Raw genomic sequence first — 15,206 nt, 5'->3', positions numbered from 1 at the left:
ATTTGTCACAAGCTAAAGAGTGTAAAATGTTAAAAACACTAAATCATAAGAAAAAAAATACGGTTCTTCAAGCGAAGTAAAACCTTTAAATCCTCATATCTATCGAGGTTTTATACTCGAGGTGCGATATTAAAATTCATCATTATTATCATAGCTTTTTGTGATTTCTAATAATTAGGTTAATAAAAGTATTTATTGAGGCTCCTACAGTAATCGGCGTCTTTACAAAGATATAATCAAAAGCTTAATGTTAGTTTTAGAATTAGATATGATCATGAAATATGTATTCCTTCTATGGTACCGATCTTATGAAGAAAAAATTGTCCGGACATATCATGTTTTCTCAATACCTAATTAAAAATGTAACACCAATCATTTTACAAAACATATTATGTAGATTGAAGCTTATCTATGTATTTAATAGTCTAAGTATATAATTTAATGTACGTATTATGGTATAATATAACACTAATTTTCGAGTACAACGATATTATTTTCATTGCATATAATATGTGTCAGAGTTACTAGTGTACGCACAGTCGATTATGATAAGCGAATAATTAAACTGTTTTGATAAAAAACAAACTCATCCATCTATGTTAAATTTAAATCAATAATGGAAAAACATGTATCCCAATTTTCCTGTGGGCCGTCAGTGGCCCTGAAAAAAGTGTAAGGTTATAAATAAAGGGCTTTAAAGACAACTAGCTGCGGTAATCGATTATTGGAATCAGATAAAATGGAATATTTAACATTTAAAACATCCACAAAAGGAACATCAAACTTGTTACCATCGATTATTCTTCTTCACGTGTCATGTCAGGTCCGAATTGTCGACTGAAGTGGTTTCCCGTTGCCTTCTGCGCTGAAATTTTCTGTCGGAGTTCCTACTCTTAGCTGGGCGGGTTCCGTTTTATGGCGCCGGACTATCGTCATTCGTCATCTCGCTATCTGCTATGGCACCAATGTCCATGCCATTGGCCACATCGCCCTGGGCTCGCGGAGCCCTAGAGACCACTCACGGACACGAGGGAGTAAGGACTACATATGCATGTATATGCAGTGTTGTTGATCGAATGCAACTGCGAGATTACACGTCATTTTTCCAGAACCGTGACCAAACCAAAATGCCCCATTATTCTATTTTTCAGGTTACTGATTTTTTATATCCATTTCACACTTTTAATTTGAAATTGATATGCTATTATCATAAATCGAAATGCGATTCAGTAGTGCTTACCTGATTTTGAGATCGGTGCAGTATTCTTAAATCGAAAAAATATTAAATACCAAAAATAATAAAAAAAACTTATTCAAATGAATAATTTTAATTACAAAAGTTCCACTTATAAAACTTTGAAATATTCCGAAATTAAATTATTTTGAAGGTATTTGATTTTAGGAGTGTACTGTTAAATATATTATGACAATATTGATAATACACAATATTGATTTTGGGGATATATTTTATAGCCAAATGTGAATGTAATTACTTTAATTAATTAATGATATCATTTATGTTCAAAAGCATATAATTCAAAGAAATAAAATATGTTCTCAGTACTAAAAGTGTTTTTTTTTTTTTTTAAACGTCTTCTAGTACTTATAAAATTAAAAATTAACTCAATTATAAAATTCATACGATATTTTGTTAGCAGTTATAAAAGAAAAGTTTATTCAAGGAAGCAGGAGGTTAAATCTAGGGTATAATGTACCCGTAAAAATCATCAGAAATTCAAACATTATTCTGCCACAACATGTTTTTCCCATTTTCCAGCACGTTCATATGTAATATTTCTGTTGAAAATGGGTAAAAAAAAGAATGATTGTGATATAATATGTCATATATATATATTATAACGAGTTGTTTTCGAATCAATGGCTGCTCTCAGCTTAATATTTTGTAAAAGGAAATCGAGTGGAGTAAAACCCACCTCGTATTATAGTGGTTGGCGCGTACGCCTCGAGGTGACCATGTTTGGAGTCCCGGGTTCGACTCCTGGGATGGAAGACATAAAATATTTGTTTTTCCTAAAGAGTAAGACTAATAACATTAACTTCCACTTACATAAAATCGAGTTACTCTGCATTTAGTTTAACAACGAAACGGCCTATGTACAATCCTTTTTTTTTACATATTAAAGAAAACTGTAAAATTTAAAAGGTTCACATAATACTAAATAAATTTATACACTGGGTTACATGATCACAAATCTTAACCGATGACAAATAAGATACGCACATACCCTTCTCAGGCGTCGTGGCGCAGTTGGTTAGAAGGCCAACTGTGAAACTGGCGTCGCGGGTTCGATTCCCGCCAGTTGGAAGAAAAAAATCCAAGAAGGATTTTTTTTTCAATTGGTCCGTGCGTTGCGGTGTATTTTTCATTACCTCCTTCCATATCCCCCTACCCCACCTGCTGACAAGCCTCTTAATACAGGCTTACCGGGTTATTCCTTTAAAATAAAAATAAAACAAATCGTTGAATTTGTTTAGATATTAATTTAAGTACAGAGTTGTTAAAAAGAGTGTAAAAAAATTAAAACAATTTGACGTAAGAAAGACTTTCTGAATCTTATTATACGCTTATATTATATATTATTACAGAATAAAAATTATTTAGCGGTTTTGTTAAAAAATTTTGCGTTTTTACCTAATCAAGAATATAACTGATTAAAAATCACTAAAATTGGTATTACAACAATTATTTTGAATCCAATAATTGAGAATCATTTTTTCAAAAAACGAAATTCGCTTAAAATCGCGAGAACAATATATATTTTTTAAACCTGAATGTAATCTTATTGTTAGATTACAATTTTCTTTTATGTTTTATTAGCACCCGATATAAATTATTGAAATAAGGGATTAATATGTTATTATGTTGTATCCCAACTCAACACTTATGGCCTTAAAGAGTAAGGGATATGTTATTATTGTTTTGTAATATATATATATCTTTCTCTCTTTTCCACATCCGCTCCTAAGTGGAGCATGTGGACATCACCAGTTGCCTCTAGGAGACCCTATCGCCAGCCAGCACTCTCGCTTCTTCCCATGTCAATTCAGCGTCCCCTAATTCCACCGAATAAAGTCTAAAGATCGTCATTGACGGCCTTCCAGGACGGCGTGATCCCGCAGGTTTAAAGAAGAGGCAACTAGGGTTTAGGTTCTCCTGAGGCATGCGCAGCACGTGTCCAAGCCAGGTCCACCACCGCATCCTCAAGACGCTCGTTATAGGAGGCTGCTGCGTCCGTTCGCGGACTTCAATGTTAGTTATAAAATCGAACCACCTTATACCTAATATTCTTCTCAAGCACTTACTCTCAAAACTCAAAAGTTTGGTGTTTTGAGCTTTGGTAAGGTGCCAAGATTCGCACCCATATAGGAGAACTTGCATTAAATAAGAGTTGAATAATCGGCATTTCGTTTTGACCGAGTATAGACTAGAGTTCCAGACAACACACATCATGTTAAAAATTGCTTCAGCAATTCCTAGACGGGTTGCGAGCTCTTTATGCACGCTTCCATCCTCAGTTATGTGTACTTCCAAGTATTTAAAGTTGTCAACTTTCTCAATCCTCTGTCAATTATTATAGAGAGGCTGATCAGGGTCAAGACAGGATTTGTTGCACATAATCTGAGTCTTTTTTGTATTAATATTAAGACTTAGACGAGTTGAGTTTTCCTTGATGTAATAAATAAATTTAAAAAATATATATATGCATAGGTACACCATAAAATATCGTATTTCAAAACACGATATTTTATCGTGTAAGACTTCGATATATTTTTGAGTTGGTATTTACCGTGTTTTGGTGAGATTTTTTCAAGCAATATATGCGTCTCGATACTGGTTTTAAATAAATTTAAAAAAAAACAAAACGCTATGTGGAGTGGATATCATGTTTCGAAAAAACGATTCTCAATTACTCTGGCAAAAAAATATCATTTCACAACGTTGTGCAAAATACAGTTGAATTCAGATGTTAGAATCACGGGTAATGTTGTTATTAATCGGTTATTGTTGTCATAATTAGTCATTCCAAAACTGACTACATGCGGTCACAGTTCGTTTATTGTTATCACCTGTTATAATTAATTATACATGGATAGAAGAGATGTCAATTCTTAGGAATTTTGTCAAAATTATTCCATTGTTAAAAACCTACGTCTATCAATGTCATTCTCGTTCAAAGATGTTGCAGCCTCGCCAACTAAAGCAGATATAGGGAATCAAATTATTACCTAATATCTATCAAGACTTCATCCAGGGCTGGTATCCAAAGGCTCTCGCGGCCATATTATCTCGTGTATTTACATATAAAATATACGAGAAAAACTGTTTTTCCGTGCCGCGAGAGTGGTTCAGAATAGCACCCCAGGAGTTGATAAACTCCAATAAAGGCAAGTAACCATCAATGAATTTAAAAAATAAATGTAGGTTTTTTTAGGCTTATTACTAAGATTTATTTATTTATTCTTTCAAAACTTCACTCGTTTAAATATTAATTAACTTATTAAAGCTTTTTGGGCTGTATTTGTGTTCAGTCATAATAATTAACAGTAAAAAAATACATAGTAAAATTAATTAGATTAAATTATGTAAATTAATGTGATGCAATAGAATAATAATCAAGAAAAACAAGGTATAAGTAATACATAATAAAATTCCAAAGAATACAATGTAAAAAAAAAAACAGATATAAATATAAATATTAAAATATACATTATACAAATTTAGATTCATACATAATCAAATATACAAAATAACAGTATCATTGAAATCAATAGAAAAATAATACATATATAAAAACATAATTGAAATGATAATTGAGATATGTTTTCAAGAAACTCACTCTATACTATAGTAAGAAATAGGAGTAATAAATAATATATTAAATAAGAGTAAGTACTAAATTAAAAAATACACAATGAAAAAACATTTAAAAAACTAAGGTATATAAAAAGCAAATAAAAGTTAAAATATGGAAGGTAAGCAGATTTGACAATTTTTTCTAATTGCTAATCTTGAACTTTTAAACATCGAAGATATGTGGCTCTTTGTTTGTATTATTGAGTGATATTTTACCTTTTCTTAATGTTATATATCGATTATTGTTATCAAAAGTTACAGGTTCCATAATGATGGCGGATTTCAATGCATTTTAGGTATTAACAAAAAGATAATTTAGTTTTTAACGCAATCATTCTAGCCAAATTATTTATAAATTCAAATAAATTGCATCAAGCCATTTTTTACTAGTCAGCGGGAAATGCGATCTGACTTTTTTTCATACAAACGTATTCCTGTATTTATCCCTGGATATTTATGACAGTGAAGCAGTATTTTTTTTCTATACAATATAGATATTTACGATTGGCGTGTCTCGATCGTTACGCTTTTCTAAATAATTTATTTTAATGGAAGCTAGGACCAAATAAACTCACAAAAGTGCCCAATTTTAATCTGCCGTCTCTGGACGTTCGGTATAAAAATATAATAAGTAATTTTGAAAAACGGAAAACGTATCAAAACAAAATTTTATCCTAAAACTTTTTCTAAAAAAAACCTACAAAACGGTTCAGTTTTGGGATGCAGGACACGGAACAACGAAACGTCGATTTTAGTTTGGCATAATCAGTCCGACGTGCAGTTGTCTTTTTTGCACAGTATCGGGGAGGCATTTATGATATAGTGACAGAAAAACAATGTTCAAATACCTGTTCGTCACCGCATATTCTCTAAAATAAATACATTTTTTAAAGTAAAATTTCATGAATGTTTTTGCTGTACCTAGTGAGTTTATTGAAATTATATCATTTACCTACCAAGGTTATAAAAAACAGTTTTATGGTAAAAATCACGGAAAAAAGAATAATATTTCATTTATTTAGTTTTCAAACCAAAAAAAGAAGGCGGATGTCGCCTATTTACCTATTATAGATTTTTCATTGTTTTGCTAACTTCGTAATTGAGTTCACAGGTGGCACTAGTATATGCAAAATTAGAGTTTGAAACAACACTTCTTCGCATTTGTTGCTGCATACCTACAGATACGTTTAAAGAAATCAATATATTGTATATATACAGTCATGTGTCAATATATTTATGAAAACTTGATCTATGTACACAAAAATATTGATGATTTCAAAAGGAACAAAGATTTCAATAGGTTCGATACGAGAAATAAAGATAAACTAGCTGTGCCCACTACTAGACTGCAAAAAATAAGTTGTTCGTTTGCCTCAAACTGCATACAATTCTATATTAAATTGATTACCTTTTGATATTCCGGCCTTGTCAGCTAAAACATTTAAGGATGTTGTCAAGCACAGGCTATTTAAATGCGGGTATAATAGAGTCGTTGAGTATTTGTAGGACGATAAAGCTTGGCAGTAGATTCGTGGTTTCTTAATTTGTTTGATTTAATGATTCTAATTATATTGTTCATTTTTATTGATTAATTGCGGTTTAAATTTACTGATTGTTAAATTGGAAAACATAGTTTCAAGTCATTGATGTTTACAAGAGATTGAAGGAATCCTATTAAATCTACCGGGCAAACGGCAAACGGCCGGGATTTCGTGGGCAATGGTATTGGGGATTTTGGAGCTTTCCATTAATGGAATTATTGATGTAATCCATAATCTATTTACTATGCAGTAAGTATCGCAGTTCCGTAAAACTTCTTAACTTTGATTCTGCCTCTTTGGGGTTTCCTTGCGATTGCTTTTAGTACTTTCATATCTGACGTTCTGAGCAGTTATTTGGTTTTTCCATTTAGTTTTTCTTTTTTAGTTTTTCTACTTGGTTTTTCGTATTTTTTATTTTCTTTCTATCTATCCTCGCCTCTATTGTTTACACCATGATCGGTCTGTCACACGTTTTGTATACCCGAATTATGTTTCCAATAACCATATGTTCATTGTACTGTACAATATTTCGTAGGCATCCAGATGTTGACTTACTGAGATGGATATGTTCTCATCATCACTATGGCAGCATCATCTGCATGGCATGTGATGTTAATGACCTTATTTCCCCTAGTAGATTCACTATTTTTTTTAATTTTTAAAAGCGTTTTATTAAATATGTTTATTCTGCTTGTGTAAGAAAAGGTTTTTGGCGTATATATTGTCGTGCTATTTTTAGTTATAAAGCTGCTGAACTTTCTTTGTTTCTTTGTTGTTCTCAATATGTGTTATTTTTTAAATGTTAATATTATTTATGTCCCGAATTGAGTTTTTGTAACTCCTAGGAATGTAATTCAACGTATTATAATTGTAAAATACTTTGCGTTATATGATTTATAAATAAATATTTTAAAATACAAATTGGAAATGGGGCACTGAATTCGTAAATCGATTGAAATTTATTTTTATTATTGATTCTACGGCAAGGTCTGGTAAGGCGTCAAGTAAAACTATTAATTTATTTATAAATAATTGTAGAAAATTAAGTTGCAACTAGAAAATAGAAATCACTGATTGGACATAATCAATTCTCCAAAATGATGACAATTTTTTAATAAAAACCTTGAAATTCTTTTTGGAAGCTACCAGATCTGTATATCTGACAGGACCTTTACCAGGGTCGCGGGTAGAAGCGAGAAGCTCCATTCTGCAATCACAGAGAGGGGGAAAGGAACAAGACCACAGGATTTGTTTAGAAGATTGAAAAAGAGACGAATTTCATTGAATTTACCTGATAACCATTGCGAAGTTTAGTGATCAGGTATAACTCAAGAAGAAAAAGGTGAAGAAAACGGTTATATGTGTGAAATAGAACCATAACTCTAGACGAACGTTTTTGAATCGATTGGTAGTCTAGCGCAAATAAGTAGAAATATGATTTTATTTTTTAAGTTAGCTTATATTACATACTCGTAGTATATAAACTAAAATTAAGACTTACATTTAAATCATTATACATCATTTTAGAGTAAACAAAACATTTTTTTAAAAATTCAATCAAACTCTTTTTATTCTTCATACATTCAGGCATCTCTTTATACATTTTCAAGCCTTTATACAAAATTTAAAAAAAATATTTAACCGTATCTTATTAATGAAGTATTTAGGCATTTGATTGTTTAAAAATTTAATGTAAAAATAAGCATATTGTATTTATTTATTTATGAACGGACATTGTCCATTTATACAATTTATAGGGTTTAAATAAAGCAATAAAAGAGCAGTTAAAAACATTTTTTAAAAAAAAAGAAGCATTGACAAATATAAGTGACATTCAGTGCTAGTTTAAAACGCTGTAAACTCAAACCAAAAAAGTCCAGATCTTGTCTCGAGTTAAAAATACGACTAAGACGGGTCATTGGAAATTAAGGCCATATCATATCGTATTAAATACACACAAACACACCCTTTTGTTAACCACAATTTAATAAGTATAATTTTTATTTCGAAACTTCGCTGGTTTGTCTTTAAACCCTATTTTTTAAAATGTTATTGTTACTGTTATTATATAAATATATATATATATATATATATATATATACTGTTGTTATATATATTATATTATTGTTGACTGTTTGTTTCTGTAAAATAAATAAATCAGTCTCTCTTTTAAACGTATTTTTGTTTGTAAGTTTTATTTGTTTTTATTATGTTTTATATGTATTTGATATTATTTATTTATTTATTTTTACATAAACGGCATAAATTGCCTTTAACATATATTGAACATAAGTATGAAAAAAAAAATTTTTTTTTAAATACATAACAAAAAATGATAAAATTGCATAACTATAACAATAGAAACAAGTTGGTAAATACACATAAGCAACCAAAAATAATAACGAATTATGATTCGATTATGTTTAATAAGCCACGTTTCAAAATTATATAAAATGTTTACCTCGGCACGACACCATAAAAATATCATTAATGTAAAATAAGTAATACATAAATTATAAAAGAACAAATAAAAAAAAACATATAAAAAATCAATCACAAAAAAGCAAACCATGTCTTCATAAGTCTGCATCGTAATCGACGCATTCGCCAACCATGCTTAAGGTCCCAGGTTCGATTCGTGGCAGGGTCAACGTAAAACATATTTTTTAAATTTGGTTCAATGCTATATTTCACTGTCCTTGGACAGGCATCTGAAGCCTATCTTTCTTAGAAATTATTGGTTTACACGTGCATCATTACGTGGGGATAAGGGAAGGATTGTGATGATTGTAAATTAGGTGTATAAAACATATCGACACACGTAAACGATGATATCAGCTTAGTAAATATTAGACCAATTCAATAATGATTTATATTGCATTGAATTTATACGTGTTTTCATAGGTACTTTAATAAAAATCATAATAAAAGAGAAAATTTAATGTTATGGGAAATTAGGTACAAAAAATAATTCATTACGCGCGGAAAAAATTAAAGCATTTATGATGATTTTTTTAAATGATTTATTTTTTTATCAAAAGACTCAAACAAAGCCAAAAAAAAAAAAAAAATTACAATATCGTATCCTCATCACTATGATTTTTGACGTCACGAGTTGTGCTGATATTTAAAAGGATAACCCCGAAGCTGTCAAAATATACTAAACGATGAAAAAAAGGCTATTCGTAAAGCGAAATCGAATCTATCAGAACACATCATCATCATCATTCCTTTTTCGCATCTAGGTGCATAGGGCACTGTATTGGTACACCAATTGCGGCGTATCTTGATCATGTGTGTTACATGAAAGTAAGATGATCATTCTTCGCTTCTGGTAACAGTCCAGAGACTATGAAATATTATAGTGTGGAAAAACCCTTTTAAATAAATATTTCATGTCAACCATGTCAGGAATCGAATCCAAGACCTCTTGCATGGTAGGCCAACGCGCTAACCATTACACCATGAGACGAACATAACACATAACAACGCTATACCGGATCGGTTATTGTTCAGAAGAACATGTGATGTTTCAAAGTAGTTCATTTTTATTGAATTTTTTTTCATACATTTTCCAGAAAATTCGCAGTGCCATTTAATTTTTCTCTTTTTTACGGCGTGTAAGAACGCATTTTTTCAAATAATTTCCCGAAGCATTAAACTTGCTCATCACTTAAATCTGTAAAATAATAGTAAAATACAGTACTTAAACGGGTGTGAGTGGATCTACCCTGCAGTATCTAGGAAAAACAAACTGTTGATGTGGGAGTTATTTAGATGTTGCCATACATGGGCCCCCGCAGTAAATTTTCTAGGGGGGGCAAAATTTTTTAGTAATGTTTTAATGTAGTTTTAATTTACTGTAGCATCTTTGTATGGTGAACGAACGGACAGGAAACTGTAGTAATGAAGGGCATACTGTAGCAACAATTATTTTATCAACACAATATATGTATATAACAAAAAATATTAAAACATAAATTTAAAATAAATTTTATTCAACAACATTTAAGTTTGTATATAAAACTTTTTGATGGAAGTTCATTGTAGTGTATCATATAAATAAAAGACGAGTAATACTTTAATCCACAAATTTGGAATATCCAGTGACCGGTTTCATCGCTCATTAGTTAATCCGAAAAAAAAATGATAATGATCCTTAAGATAAAAATAACTTTATTTAATTTACTTTAATATAACTTTGAATTATCTATCCTTACCTCTGTTTTGTGTAAATACATTGAACTCATTAATAAAGATACCAGTCTTGAAGGTGTCGCGAAAGCGATGAAACCGGTCACTGGATATTCCAAATTTGTGGATTAAATTATCACTCGTCTTTTACTTATATAATAAATTAAAATTTATTCTTTAAACAAGAATTGGAGTCGTCTGTTGTCGCTTCCAAACACATCTAAAATTTTGTCCATAAAGTCTTTTTTGTTGCAGTTCACTTTGTCTCTGTGTCTGCTTAACATGCACAATCCAGACAGACGTTCATCTGACATTGTAGATGTAAGACATGTTTTACACGACGTAATTTGCTGAACGATAGCTCCACCGTACATGTTGTTGGTGAAATGTTAGCAAAACTGGTAAGGCATACCTGACACTCGGATAAAACTTTACAAAGTTTTTACAAAAGGTAACAACTCGATGAAATCTTGGCTACTTTTGTATTCTCGCGTTTTCTAAAAACCAAACCAACTCGAGGCTTCAGTTTTAAAATTATCAATGTGGTTATACCTGATTAATAGTAGACATTATATCCTTAAACTGTTGACGATTCAGTTTCGATTCAGTTTCACAATTTCGAAGGATGTAGCAACGCTAAGTTAAATTGTGCACTGCTGGCTTCACAAAATCGACTCTCCATTGAGTTGATTAGAGAATCTAAGTATGGCAATGTCATAGGCTCCAGCTCTTTGCGAAGAAGAACAGCGAAGGGGTTTAGTGCCTCCAAAATGTTTACCCACCCAGCAGTATATATTTTGGAGGCACTGAACTACCTAGGCCCGTAAATAAAGAGTTTTGTTTTTGACCTAGTTCTTTTTTTAAATTTAAAAGCGAAAATGAATAATTCATTACATTATTGTCTTTTTCGATGCTGAATTGGATTTGCTAAATCTTCAATTGAAGGTTGGTATTTTGTAAAATTTAAACACGAGTAAGCGTTACAAGCCTTACCAGTCAATCGGTTTCTTTTGTTTTAATAATATTATTCAATGAATAAGGTCTTTAAAAAGTACGCAGATCGTCCGTAAATGATACGTCACCCAAAATGTCTTGGCGTAGGGGAAAGGTGTACATAATGACATAGCAAGGTAAAATGACATAGCAAGGTAAAATGACATAGTAGCCGTATTTCAGAAATTAAACTCTTGGTCATGTTTGAACCTGCACAAAATCTAACATCGATATGACACATAAACACTTATCAATATCTAGTTTGCTTTTTTTTTTTTGTGAAATCAATCAATATTTTTATCGCTTGAACATCAAAATTTTGTAAATGTATTTTTTCCAATATCAACTGAGAGTATATTTTGTGTTATTGTAATCTTCGCGTAAAATGATAATTTAATTCCCATTTAAGAAGTGCAATATGGTATTTATGTAAGTTTTGTAAAACCTCATAAAGTGGGGTAAAACGACATTCGTACCGATATATACGTTTTGTAAAATTTATTCCAAAATAATAAATTATTAATTACAGCTTTAAGCGTAAAACCACTATACATGAAAAGGATGCTTAATTAATGAATCAGGCAGGCACTAAAAAATGGGATGGCTACGAGCTTCAAAAGTATTTAAAATACCCCAAGTGACCAAGGACTTGATGATTAAACCATCAACGCCAAAATTAAATGTTATCGACTTGAGGCCCATCCCAGTTAGAATTTTTTTGCAGAGCATAGTAAAAGGAAGACTAGTTTCACATTATAAAAATGATTGCTTCTGTATACGAGATCTGAGCCGGGAGAGGCATGGTTAAAATGTATGAAGTGTGGAAACTGGGCTAGTGCGGAATGTTCTGGTTTAAATAATAAAAAAAAAACAAGACATTTGTTTGTGATGCTTTTAATATTTAAATTTTATGATATCAAAAAAAATCTTTTCATTTCTCTAAAAATAATGTTCAAATAATCATTCCATCAAAGAATATATCGTAGGTATGTTATTTTGTACACCCATTTAGAAAAATACCATATTGTAGAATGTTTTTATTTTTCATTTAAAAAAAAAAAAATGTGTATTTTCCTATTACAAAAGTGATTACATATTAAGAAACAGTGTACATTTTGAAGAAGTGTGAAGTTTTTTCAGTTAATCAAAATAGTATAAATTAATATAATATGTTAGTGCATTAAAACGAAAACTGACGTGTTTTATTTTCATTTAATAGATAAAAGCGGCAGTGCGCTTTTCTGTTTAGAGTCCATATATTTGTGTTTTTGTTTTTGAATAAATTTCAATTTTTCTGTTCATTTCCAGAGAAATGTTTGTATTATAAAGATAATCTTGGAACGTGCAAAGTTAATAAAATGATATGATAATATAATTGTTATTGTTTCCTCGGTATTTAATAAATACGGGAAAACTTACGAGCTAATACATACATTTTCCGATGAATTATAATAATAATTAAAATAACAAAATAAAAAAAATTGTAATGTTTTATATTTTTAATTTATAAAATGTTCCTTATTAAAAGATCACGAATTTCAGTCTTCGCACTTAAACACAACATTACAATATACGACTCAAAGAATATGATTTTATGTCTGTTAAATTAACTATTTTTTAAATATCTCAACGGAGATGAGCAAATAATCATTGACAGATCTTTTCTTAGTGCCCTGTCAGGTATCCCCAACATTGGCAATCACTCTGGCAAAAGTCTCCCTGTCCTGTGCTGCCCGGAAAATCTGCTCCATAGTCCTGAAGCTAGTCCAGTCTCGTATATCTCGCAGCCAGGACATCTGTCTTCTTCCAACCTCTCTATGACCCCAAAAAAATGAAGCAAGTGGTACTTTTCTCCACGCATTATATGCCCCAGATATGAAATTTTACGAACTTTTATGGTGGATTGACAGATATCTTAACCAAATGAAGGGGTTATTGAGGAATGTATACAAACTATTGCTTTCTCTGTTAATTCGCACAGTCCGACCTAGGTTTAATACTCACCTTTTCCACGGCTCCAGGTGTTATTAAATTTACACTTATTCAAATTATTATCCACACATTTTAAGCATTTCTTTTCCGAAATGTATTTGAACATAGTTATGCAGAAAACAGCCAGTCATAGAAAAGTAAAACTGAGATAATTGTACTTTTATGAAAAGAGTGAATAATCAAATTTACACAAAAGTTGGTATATTTTTTACTTTAACAAATGCATACATTTATTTTCATAACAATTTTTTTTTAAATCATTTATTTGAAAATTTGGCTGAACACACAACCTAAGATGTGCATTTTGCAGAAAACAGCCAGCCGTACTAAAACTCTGATGTATGTTGTATCCTTATGTATTGAACATATTATTTTGCCTAAATTTGTTGCAACAAAGAGGGAAAACACTTTTGAGAACAGAATATGCAATATGGAATATGGAATATCTAACACTTAACGTGGCAAGAACAGATTACCGAGGTCGGGAAGAAGTTTTGTCGCACCCCCCGTTCACTGAAAAGACTTCAGAATTTTCTTCCAACCACAACTAAAAAAATCTGTCCCAATCTATTCTATTGCCTTATCTATGCTATGCTAATATTTGCTATCTTGACGCCAATATGGGCTCATAGATCGTCTGGAGTGTTTGCACAATCAAAGCATCCGCTTTATTTTCAATCTCAAAAAGTATGACTATGTATCATCCTTTCGCTCCAAACTCAAGTGGATTTGTTTTTATCAGCGCATAAACTTTCAACCTCTCTCACTTCTTTATAATATTCTTTACAACCCTCGCGCTCCAAAATATCTTGCTGAGAATTTCATTTACCTTTCTGATCATGGTCTTTCGCTTCGCTCTTCTCAGGAGAGCACACTTTCCATTCCTCGTCATAACACATCATTTTTTGGCTATTTCTTTTCCGTTCAAGATGCTAGACTTTGGAATGAGTTACCTCTTCATACAAAAAAGTGGCCACTTTACATACTGTGTAACATTCAACATTCTGCCAATATTTAAACATCCACATTTCCTCAACTCTACTATCTGCCGACTTTTGTGAAGTTGAGGTGATTCTGGCTAAACGCACAATCTAAAATATGCATTTTGAAGACAGCCAGATCTTATATCGAGTGATACGTCAGTCAAACTTTAAATGTATTTAGGTGATATATTAAAACATATTAAAAAAAATAAATACTCATGAATCTACTTGAATTTATTTAGGAGAACTAGATTTCTAGAAGAATTAATCTTCCCATTATACGAGTATATACCGTAAGATTTTTCTAGTTCTGTAGGTTTTTTCTGCAAATTGAGATATGCTGTTTTTGTGATCAAACCAATTTTTTTTAGAAGGCGATTATTACAATTTTAAGATTGATCACATTGCTTTCCGGTAACAGATGGTCGTGTTACAATGCATTTTATTTAACAATGCAGTGCCCTATGCATAATCGGGTTTGATGATGATAATCATCATAAAGATACTAATACACGTGCGTATGTAGGTACTGTCGTAAATAAAGTTGATTTGCGCCTAACATATTTTATGTGCCAAATAAATATTCGGTTATCAATGTGCCTCCTATGAAATATGGAGGCAATAAGT

This window comes from Micrasema longulum, unplaced genomic scaffold (assembly GCF_059751315.1).
Source record: "Micrasema longulum isolate JH-2025_06_02 unplaced genomic scaffold, ASM5975131v1 h1tg001298l, whole genome shotgun sequence".
Lineage (NCBI taxonomy): Eukaryota > Metazoa > Arthropoda > Insecta > Trichoptera > Brachycentridae > Micrasema > Micrasema longulum.
Note: the sequence above shows the minus strand (reverse complement) of the source record.